Source organism: Fukomys damarensis, unplaced genomic scaffold, assembly GCF_012274545.1.
Source record: "Fukomys damarensis isolate Sample0158 unplaced genomic scaffold, DMR_v1.0_HiC HiC_scaffold_33, whole genome shotgun sequence".
In the NCBI taxonomy this organism is placed as follows: domain Eukaryota; kingdom Metazoa; phylum Chordata; class Mammalia; order Rodentia; family Bathyergidae; genus Fukomys; species Fukomys damarensis.
Window position 1 is genome coordinate 53,193,964 of NW_022900945.1, and position 10,068 is coordinate 53,204,031.

General features: G+C 50.3%; 2 protein-coding genes across 2 annotated transcripts in view; one reads left to right on the forward strand and one right to left on the reverse strand.

Annotated features, from left to right (window-relative positions):
- Positions 1-642, reverse strand: part of S100a10 (S100 calcium binding protein A10) — a 10,673-nt gene extending 10,031 nt beyond the window's left edge. Inside the window, exon 1 of the mRNA XM_019206391.2 lies at positions 552-642. The gene's annotated coding sequence lies outside the window, so the exon portion shown is untranslated. The remainder of the gene's footprint in view (positions 1-551) is intronic.
- A 1,019-nt stretch (positions 643-1,661) lies between these two features.
- The window catches only part of LOC104863342 (late cornified envelope protein 5A-like), a 343,203-nt gene continuing 334,796 nt past the window's right edge, over positions 1,662-10,068 (forward strand). The window contains exons 1-2 of the mRNA XM_033758180.1: positions 1,662-1,698; positions 2,709-2,822. The gene's annotated coding sequence lies outside the window, so the exon portion shown is untranslated. The remainder of the gene's footprint in view (positions 1,699-2,708; positions 2,823-10,068) is intronic.

Sequence of the window (10,068 nt, forward strand, 5' to 3'; positions counted from 1 at the left end):
TGCGGCGGCGGGGATTTGCCTTCCTGCGTGTGGCTCGGTTCCAGGTGGGCTCGAAGATGTGAACGCCCAAAGTGTCCGAGTCTCCCTCTTCTTGGTCTGCGGGGGTCTGCTTGGGCCTGAAAGCCCTTTGGGAGAAATTTCTGGAGCAGATTTCGGAAACCAAACCAAACCAAACCCAAAAAACACAAGCGTTTCCCAGCGGAGGATTTTAAACACCGCCTCCCTCGCTGAAACCGTGGTTAGGGCGAGAGGCAAACGCCTAGCAGCTGTCGGTGGATCGGAGCCAGTCCCAGGGCCGGGGTTCTCTGGAGCTCCCGGGCGGGGGAGCGGGTCGGGGAATCCTCCCAGGGCCGCCGCGTGACCTGCTTGGCTGGGGCCCAGTTGGGATTTCAACGCCCACTTCCCGTAGGACCCGCAACCCCGGCGCTGACCGTCAGGAGGGTGGGTCCTCGAAGGCTTCCCGAGTTCTTCCGGACACCAGGGTGGTCCCCAGCCAGGACCTTCGGGGTCCCTTCGCTCGGGAGATGCAACCTAGTTCGGGATAAACTTACTGGCTAGCTCCTTTGGAAATGGCTCGCCGATCAGAAGGGGTCCAGCTCCTTCTTGCCTTGAACGAAGAATTGGACGAGACGAGCCAAGAACGCTGCCAAAAGGGTTGTTTATTTGAAAAGTGTGGGGGTGAATGGGCATGGGAGAAACCAGCTCTGCAGAGCTAACGCGGGCTGAACAAAGGGAAAGAGCGGGTAAAAGCAAAAATAAAAGTACACACTACGTCTCAGAAAGGCAGCGCGGGCTACATGCAAACCAGCTCACCACGATGCTTTCCGAATGGCCCCTCTGCCAGTCTCTCCTGGAGCTGGGAGAAGTTCCTGGGGTCTCCCGTTGGTCTGTGAATCTTTAGCGTCGCCTGCATGTGCTGAACCCTGGGGATTCAGAGATGCATCTGTGTCTTCCCTCCAAGAATTCCAGATCCTTTGGGAGATAGACAAGCCACCATTAAAATCCAGGGTGGGGCCGGGGATTTAGCTCAGCGGTTCGGTGGCCTGCGGTGGCCTGCCTCGCAAGTGCAAGGACCCGAGTTTGATCCCCGGTACCAAAAATAAATAAATAAAAATAAATAAATAAATAAATAAATAAATAAAATCCAGGGTGTTGACAGTGGCTGAGGACACTACCAAATGGTGAGGAGGGATTCCAAGCCCCCGGAGTGTTCACAGAATGCTTCTTGGTACAGGCAACGTTTGATACAAATTTAAAAAATAATAACACTTATCGGGAGTTTTTGATCTGTAAGCAGATTACATTCTTATAAAAACCTTGGAAAATGCAGCAACTTTAAAAAGGAAACGTATTAACAAATACATGTTCCAAAGTAAACATTTTGTGTATTTTCCTGGTCATCAAATCATATGTAATATGTACTTATATAATTGTGATCACACTGATTCTATGTTTTTGTTTTTTGTTCCATAATTCTATACCTTTACTCTTTTCTGTGTCATTAAGTATTTGACAAGAGCGTAAGTCCTCAATCACTCATCCCCCCCAGACTGGGGTCCAACCCATGGGCACTCTACTATTGAGCTACACCCTCAACCCTTTTTATTTTTTATTTTAGGATGGTCTCCCTAAGTTGGCCACACTGGCCTCAAACTTGTGATCTTCCTGCCTCATCCTCCTGAGTACCTGGGATCACAGGTGAGCACCAGTGTGGTTAGCTCGTTTTTCTTTTTCACTCCAGTACCTAGTCTTTCTTCTCCAGTCTGTCAGCATGACTCTAGGTGCAGCTCTACAAGGAAGTGGGTTTTTGAAGTACTGTGGGTACAAATGCCAACAGGATGGGTCCTCTACCTGGTCTTGTGTGTGTGTGTGTGTGTGTGTGTGTGTGTGTGTGTGGGTGGGTGTGTGGTGCTGGGGATGAAACATAGGGTTTCTAGTATGCTAGGCAAGCGCCCTGCAGCTACATTTCTCACCCCTATGTGGTTTCTTGTGAGGCAGGCAGTGGAACCACTGAGCCAACTCCCCGGCCCCTTATATGGTTTCTTAAAGACTGTCTATAGGTCCATAAGTCTCTGAGCACCTGCCATGCCTATAATCTCCCTCTAGGAAAGTGGTTGCTGGCATTTCTTTCACTAGGAAATAGTTATGCCTTGCCAACCATGTGCATAAATCGAAGTCAGCTCTGCTCCCTGGAGACACCCATCAGAGCAGGGAGCAGTGTCAGGCAGAGCTGTCCAGCGAGGGTGGAGTCACAGCAGGTGGGGAAGGGGGAAGGTACCAGGAGGACAGCCTGGACCGGAGCCTGATCCAGTGTGCTCCCTGGAAAGAATAGGAAGCAGCATGCAAGTTCTGCACAAGGCCTGAGTACCTTCCACATGGGGGCAGGAGAAATTGTTCCACTAGGGAGGCACTACTGAGGATTTCACGCTTCTCCGTGAGGCACAGCAACAACATCTCATTTCGCTGTGCTTCCCGGTGGCTTTGGTTTGTGTCTACAGCGCAGAAGGTGGGTTACTCACCAGGAATGTGTGCTGCTCCTCCTGCCATGGCTAATGTTTCTGGGAAGTGGCTGTTCAGCTAGGACTTGTGTCCCTAGCACCTTCAGCACCTCGCTGGGATTATTTACGTGTGGGACTGGAAGTGATGGAAGTCGCTTGCAGGTCTAAGCAGTGAGATGGTTTTTCCTTTTCTTTCTCTCCATCTATCAGGACCCCAAGTCTCTATGGATGGAAGAGCCATAGGTAGAAAACCTGGGTTCTTGAATCACCCCCTGGAAACCTGTTTGCTGACCAAGAATGGCCTCACTGAGGTAGAATGTGGGGGTGAGTTTGCTACAGCAAAAAACTCTAATAGATGGAGCGGCGTTCTTTTGAGGGCCCGTATTTTTGGCAGCATATTTGAAAGGATTAGCATGCGTGTATACTAATTATGCTATCGTGCCGATAATAATAACATAGTGTCACTTTTTAAGTAGCACTATTTTCTCTCCTGATCTCTCTCTTTCTTAGATACGCCTAGCCAAGGTGCTTGCAGGTTGGCAAATGCGGTTTCTTTATTCTCTGTGTGTATCATTGGGCTGTGCCCCGCACCACACAGAAGCCTGTGCAGCCCAGCTCGGTATCCTGTTTCCCCCGTTACAGACACTGCCCGTCAAATTCAGTGCAGTGGTGAGGAGTCACAGCAGTCTTTGCCCAAGTATGTGTTTTGTTAGTGTAGGTTCTACTAGGGGACATCTGTTTTGTTTATGGGGATCTTAAAGGACCGGTAGGAAAAACCCACCTGCGAGGCAGATAGAAGGGAGATGTCAGGCGTGGAATAGTGAGTGAAGCAGCTATTCCAGGAATTGTCCCAGCTCTGCACGAGAGAGTACAAAGTCCCTCAGAGCTTTGGATGCAGTGAACTAAGAGGAGGCGCCTTTCCCTGCTGAAGAGGTTGGAGCTTGTTTCCAAGGTAATGAGGAGCCACTGAGGACCGCCAAGCGGTGACTGTCCCACTGAGCCGCGTGGCTCTTGGCAAATCACTCCGCCACTCAAAACGTGAGTCTCCTCAGGGTAAATGGGGTAGACAGGAAAGACCGAACTGTCGAATGGACATGGGCATCCGGCTGGGCCTCAGCAGGCAGCAGATTCTGGAGAGCAGAGCCCCACTTTCCGTGTCCTCCCCCAAACCCAGCTCCACGGAGAGCAGCTGGACCCCAGCCTCTGGCTGGGGTTATTTGTGTGCACATCCCTGTGGGGACGCTGAGGCTGTGCTTGCTTAGCTAACTTACCTCTCAGGGGCAGACCTGGAGGGACTGTAGCTTTTCTGTTTGTTTGTTTGTTTTCAACACAGAACTGGAGGTTGAAACTATCTGCTGTCTTCTACAGGCAGAGTGCTAATTCTAATGATTATGATCCAGCAAATGTTTACTGAATGCTTGCTAAACCCTAGCATGTTCTGAGTACTGGGGTTATGTCAGTGAACAAGACAGACAAACTGGCCAGGCATGAAGGCGCATGCCTACAATTCTAGCACTTGGGAGGCTGAGGCAGGAGGATCACCATGAGTTCAAGGCCAGCCTGAACTACATAGGGAGATCCTGTCTCAAAAAATAGAACAAATCTCTGACCTCATGAACTCTACATTCTCGTGAGAAACACAGATAAAATGCAAGTAAAGGGGGGAAACTAAGAATTTAAGTTGTCATGAGTTCCCGTGATGGGAAAAACAAGGGTTTAAGAGAAAAATGGAGGGGCTGTTTTGGGTAGACAGTCAGGGAAGGCTGCATGGAGGCAGCGACTTTGAAACCCAGAATCAGAGGAAGAGGCGAGAGGGTTGTTAGGGGCGGAGCTTTTCTGTTGGAGGGAAGGGGGCCAGGGAAGGCTCAGAGGAGGGGAGGAGCTTGATTTGCTGTCAGAATTGAAAGCCATCAGTGTGCCTGAGCCGGTGGAGCAAGGGGGACGTTGGCAGACAAGGTGGAGAGAGCACAGGAATCTGGATGACACAAAACAACTCAGTTTGCAGGCTTGGAGTTTCAGGCGGGCTTGGGAGTCGTATTTCTTCTGCTACTCGACAGCCGGGTGATCTTGGACATATCACCTCCTAACCTCTCCGAACTATGATTTTCTCCTCTGGAAAATGGACTCAGTAGAAGCACCCACCGGGCCGAGACGTGAGTACAAAGAGGAAATGAGATAAACGCAGTTTGTAGCAGGCTCACCGGTGCAAGGCAAGCGCTCCCCTCGCATTACCAGTAGTCACCAGAGTGGAGCCAGACAGACCTGTGTGGGATCCTGGCTCCGCTCAGTGATTGTTTTGTGCTATGGGTAATTCTCTGCTTTTCCCTTCTCTTCACCCATGAAATGGGCATCTGATTTCTGTCCTGGGGAAGGTTATCATATAAGATGATTTATGTGCAGCCATCCCGAGGGAGGACCCATTCCTGCCTCTTAGGCATTTTAGCATAATCTTTTGAGATGTTTCTGCTAGTTTAAAATATTTCCCAGAACATGCCCAGCCTCTTCACAAACCTTCAAAAGGGAGGCAAAATCAATGAAAATCAGAAGTTTTGAGTCTGATTGTGTCAGGGCTGGGGTAGCTGGCAGAGAAAAAGTGAGGTTTTAGCTCCCCTCTACCATTTTTAGTCATCAGGACACCAGATTTCTCAGCTTCCCAGCTGCGGTGGGTCTCATCCGAGGAGGAGGAGGAGGGAGCTCACTCTGCACCTTGAGTTGAGTAACTAGGTTGGAACAGAACACTGACTTGTCTTAATTCCAGCGCATGGCTTCAGGTGTTGGGGGCTGCAAGACGGGACCTGCCCATCACGCCAGTCTAGAGCAGGCGCTTGCCTTTTCTTCACGGAGGGCAAATGGCACTCTGGGCAGAAATTCAGGGGGGTGGTATTGGGGGGTTGCATCAAAGAGAAATAGTTACTTAAGCCACAGATGCTCTGTCCGTCGATAATACTGGAATGTAGCAGAGGAGGGCTCGGACACAGAAATTCCGCTCCGTCCTCTTGTGAAATGCTTGGTATAAACTAAGGCTTCAGCACAGCTGGCAGCAGCAAGCTCTTCCCCCAGGCAATCCTAGTGGCTGGAGGTTGGGCGCTGTGGCAGAGGTTTAAGACCAGAGGCACTAGAAAAAGGGTGTGTCCTGCTTTCTAGCTAATGCTGTGGGGCCCTCTGGTGGCCACAGAGTGAGTAGCTCCGCAGTGGAGTTTGCTTTCTCCTGAGCGGCCCAGGCAAGGCAAGGAGCAGGAAGTTGTATCTGGAAACCAGAGGATCAAATGCCAGCCTGGAAGATGACTCAGTTGGCTGGAGATGGAGAGTAGGATTTGGGCGGGCACTCTGCCCCATGTGCTCATGTCTTTGCTAGTATTTCCCAGAGCCTGGGCAGTGGCAGGGCGAATGATGCTCTGTGTCCAAGATGCCAAACCGAACCAAACAAACCAAACCAGAGATAGTAGGTCGATGTGTTTGGTGCCTGGTGGACCAAAAGCTCAGTTTAAGTATATAATTAAACCAGTTTTCTGGATGGCTCTTTTTTTTTTTTTTTTTTTTTTTGCAGCAGGGTCTTACTGTGTAGTTCAGGCTGGCCCCGAACTCACAGTGTAGCCCAGGCTAGCCTCCAATTTGTGGCAATCCTCCTGCCTCTGCCTCCCAAGTCTAGGGTTAAATGGGTGCCCCACCACACCCAGCTTTGGATGGCTTTTAAGTAAATTTATTCTGACAGTTTTGAGCATAGATATTCTGAAAGCCAAAGTGTCTGGCTATTGGAAGATGTACTTGTTGGAGATTTCTCATTGTTAGTGGGGCATCTCTGAGGTCTGTATTGGTCACATCATATGAGAAACATGTACCCCATGTCCTGCCCACCAAACATTAACTGACAGTCTTGTAGTCTGCAGAAAGTTCTGTTTGTGATCATCACTTCAAGAAGTACTTTAGGTGCTGGGAATGGAGCTCAGTGGCAGAGCATGTGCTGAGCAAGCTGGAGGCCCTGCGTTTCATCTACAGCATCAAAACATTAGTGTTTTAGATGGATTAGTGTTCCGATTGTAGTAGTAATTTGCTATGGCTACATATATTATCTCTACATCTGACAAAACCCCTGTGAGGTAGACACCAAACCTTCAGGGAAAGAAGCTTAACCCGGCTAAAACCCTTCCCGAGAGCAAACGCACAGACAGCCGTGCTAAAACCCAGGTAAGGCTTGTCGCACAGCTCTCCCTGGTCACCACCCAGCCTGCTTGCTTTTGGGTGGAGCAACAGTGAAGGCTGCTTGGGAACATAACCGCAACGTGGGCAGGAGCACGCGGAGTGTTCCCGAATAGCTGTCGTGTGAGGTGGTGCGTGTGGCCAGCGTCGCGCGCGCGTGGGTAGACAGCAAGCATTTGGCACAGCCGGGCCCCTTCTGACAGAGCCCCGCCCAGAGGAGCTCCCTGGAGATGTAGGGTTTGAGGCGAGATTCGAAGGCTGGGTCAGGCTCTGAAGTAACATGAGTGGAGAGGCTGCCCTGCTGGAAAGGAGGACAAATAAAATGTGAGCTGTTGTAGGAAAATGGATGTCCCCCGAGAGCACAATGTTAGGTGAAACAAGACACCCGCGTAGCTTCTCGTGTGAAAAACCCAAAGTATGAATACATGAAAAACAAAATAAAAAAATAAACCAAAGGAAGCAGAGAGCTAGATCCTCTGCAAGTGGAAGGGGTGCTAGAGATGGAAGGAGCAAGGAGAGAGAGGAGAGTAAGGGGAATAAAAAGAAGACAAGGGCACATACTCCCCAGGTTGTATGTAAATCTTATATATTGCAAACATGTACCAATAAAAATAAGCTTGGAAAAAAGGGGACAATGTGCAGGGCACATTTGGAGGAACAGCAGGTCACCTAGAAGGAGCGTTTGGGTGAGGGATGGGGCTAGATGATGATGCTTTTGAATTCCAGGCTGCAGATTAAAATGGTAGACCTGGGGCCGGGAGTTTAGCTCAGTGGTTCTGCCACCTGCCTCGCAAGTGGAGAGACACGAGTTCAATCCCTGGTACCAAAATATCAATCAATCGATCAATCAGTCAATCAATCAATCAAATGGTGGACCTGATAAATGACAGCACACAGAGCCGGGGCTGACTGGAGAGTAGGGGAACCGCATGGGGATGCCCTGGTGGGAGGAAGGGGTGGACGCAGGAGAAAATGATTGCTGGAGAGAGGGAGGTGAGGCCACTGGTGATGCAGGTCTAAGCTGAAATGATGGGGACGAGTGTGGAAGGAACCCACAGATTGGAGAAAGATCAACAGGAAGGAGCTGCCGGGCTCCCACGGCTGAGCTGCAGACCTGAAGGAGAGAAAAGGGCACCTGGAATTTTCTAGACCCAGGCACCCAGAGCCAAATGCAGCGAGGAAGTATGGGTTGGGGAGGAAGGTGCTGAGCGAACTACTGGTGGGTTTCTGGGTGGAAACAATCTGCCTGTGATGGATCATACTGTTTGTCCCATCCCTGGTGTGGTGGTGAGTACTGTGCTCCCTGCACACTTCCTGGTCTCTTAGTTGGTTCTTGTGTGCTGTGTGTTCTCCCTGGGGCAGGAAGTATAAACCAGGGTCCACAGGGCTTGCTGAGACGGTGCTCCTGGCTTGGGTCGGCGCCCTGTGCTTTAAATCCCACTGGGGCCTCTAAAGGTGAAGCGTGAATCGATGAAAAGCCACCAGGCCACTCCAGCCTGAGCCTGCTCAGTTTCTCCTTTTTGGAAAATGTAACTTAAACTCTAGTGCTTATTCTAGCAAGTTAACGAGTCAGAGCCCTGCTTGTTTTAAAAGACATTTAAATTTTCATCTTAATCTGTTATGAAAGGGAACAGTCCATGCATTAGCTGTGAGTGTTGTCGAGGTCTATTAATGACAGAGAAGCTTCCTCTTAAGAGACAGCTGTTCATCAGCTTGGCCCAACACATGACAATATATATTTTTTCTCGGTTAGGATTTAATGGTGGCAGCTGTGGTGATGTGGGACAGGATTAGAAAATTCGGATTGGAGTTCAGGTTTCCCCAATGATTAGCTCTCTGTCCCGTGGCACGTCACCTAAACTCTTCATCTGCTTTTTGGTACGGGGTCTTGCTATGTAGTCCAGCTCCCTGCAGGAGGAGCCACATGAAGATGACCCTGACGAGTTCACCGGGGGAGGAAGAGGGGGAAGTCGAGGAGGAAGGGAGAGGCGGCTGGAGGAATACACTTTGCAGGCTTGGAGGTACAGGGAGGGTACTGGGAGGTGGCAGGACGTCAGAATGTAGAAACCACGAAGAGCTAGATTACAAAGACCCTTTAAGATTTTGAGCGAGGAAATGTGAGCTTTGTTTTGAATACTGGGAGTATACAGTGAACGTGTAACCCTTCTGCACTCTTATCTGATTATAAAAGTAGGAAAGTCCCTGGAGAGAAAATTGGAGTGGAGAGGAGTGAAGGAGAGCGGAGGTACGGACTCAGCACCCCGAGGTGACTGCTGTCGGTATGTGGTCAGCAGCCTTGGTGAGGGTCTGTGTGCCTCTCTGCTAGACCTCGGCCGCTGCCGCGGTTCTGGATGCTGCCTGCGGGGAGGAGCTGGTGGAGGTGCAGGGTCTCGGGCTCCTCCCAGGCCCCGGGGATGAAATCCATTGCTGCAGGGAACCGGGGTGCGCAGGGAAGTGTGGACAGGCCCAGGGCCTGACTCCGGGCTGACTGGGCTCCCAGGGAGGCCTCTTGGGAGGCGCAGGTGCAGTGCATTCTTTAGAATACGTGGGATGAACGCAAGTAGAAGGCGAACAGGGAAAATGCAGCAGCACAGATCAGGTGTTCGGAGCCGTGCACCTGATCTTGCGTCTTATTTTCTGTGAATCCTGGTGTGGGGAAAGGGGCCTGCAGCCAGGGAAAAGAATAGAATAAGACGCTTCTTAGGCTGTCTGACCAATCCTGACCAGAAAGAGTTACGGGAGGGAGCGATTAAGAAGAAAAGAGGCAGAGCACAAGGGACAGCTGAGGTAGTTGCCCCCCCCCATGGAATGCAGGAGACGAAGGGGGAGGAGAACTGAAAGGAAAATGTATTTAAAATATTTTTATACACTCACATTCTGTATTGCAACACTAGACACTCACACACACTCACCACACACACCCAACTTAATCACTAACTCCAGGTGGCCTTGTATGTAAGGTTCCTCCTAAACCAACCTATAAATCTCAGAGATAAGGCCCGGATGAGGACAAGTGGACAATAAAAAAGTCAAACAGAGTCTACCTATGAGCCAGCAGTGGTGGCGCACATCTGGAACTCCAGCACTTGGCAGGCTCAGGCAAAGCTAGGCTGTGAGTTCGAGTCCAGTCTGGAAAGTATAGGCAGGCGGGGAGGGTTGGGGTCAGGGTCCTGTGGCTGGGATCCATCTGTGACAGTCGAGGGAACCAATCAGGTTGTGACAAGTTCCAGGTATCGACCTTGGGGGGAGGGTCTTTATCACCTGATAAAAGGCTGAACACAAAAGACCTGTGGGTACCCATCTTCGGGGTCCCCTGCCCTTATGGGGCAGCTTTCTGTCTTGTTTTTTTTTTTTTTTTTTTTTTTTTTTTTAA